Below are 800 nucleotides of genomic sequence, written 5' to 3'. Positions count from 1 at the left end.
ATTGAGTTGTTTAAGGGAATCTTTAGCATCTCTATCCGCCAATTGTTGTTGGAGCAAGGCAATTTGAGCTAGAAAAATGGAGTTTTTTGAGGATTCTTCATTACCTTTGAGTGGCATACTTCGGGAATTGACATATTGGGCATCATGGACCACCATAGATTCGATTGTGGCATGAGCAATATCGGTGTCAATTTGATCAAACCGCCTATTGTTGGCGGAATCAAGAATCCTTCGGGACTCGACACAACATCCATTGTAGAATGTTATTGCTAGAAACCAATCATCTAGCCCATGATGTGGGCATTGTCTTTGCAATTCCTTGTACCTCTCCCAAGCTTCATATAAGCTCTCAAGAGCCTGTTGACGGAATCCGGTAATTTGGCTCCTCAAAGTTTGAGTTTTCTCCGGTGGAAAAAACTTCTGATAGAAAGCAAGAGCCAAAGTCTCCCAATTGGTGATTCCCATGGCGGTGCGGTCAAGGCTATTGATCCAAAGCTTGGCCTTGTCCTTCAAAGAGAAAGGGAAAAGTATTTCCCTTATTTGGGCTTGAGTGACGCCCATTTGACGGATCATGGAGCAATAGTCACAAAAGTTTTGCACATGCAAATTGGGATCCTCCAAAGGACTTCCCCCAAATTGCTTCCTCTCCACAAGGCTAATGAAAGCCGGCTTGATCTCGAATTTCGGCGCGGTGATTTGAGTGGTTGTGATTCCGGTCGGAAGCATGGCTGCGGTGGGCTTTGAGTGAACGGAAAGTTTCACCATCATTTTGGTAGTAGATGGTGATGGTGGTGGAGATG

The 800-nt window shown here is 44.9% G+C and overlaps 1 non-coding gene across 1 annotated transcript; it reads left to right on the top strand.

Moving 5' to 3' along the window:
• Window positions 1-286: 286 nt before the first annotated feature.
• On the top strand, window positions 287-393 carry LOC141593606 (small nucleolar RNA R71). The gene has a single exon (XR_012521679.1). It is a non-coding gene; the product is annotated as a small nucleolar RNA R71 (small nucleolar RNA).
• The last annotated feature ends 407 nt before the right edge of the window (window positions 394-800 follow it).

This window comes from Silene latifolia, chromosome 7, assembly GCF_048544455.1.
Source record: "Silene latifolia isolate original U9 population chromosome 7, ASM4854445v1, whole genome shotgun sequence".
Classification (NCBI taxonomy): domain Eukaryota; kingdom Viridiplantae; phylum Streptophyta; class Magnoliopsida; order Caryophyllales; family Caryophyllaceae; genus Silene; species Silene latifolia.
The sequence above is the reverse complement of the archived record's forward strand: the minus strand, read 5'-3'. Positions and strand labels throughout refer to the sequence as shown.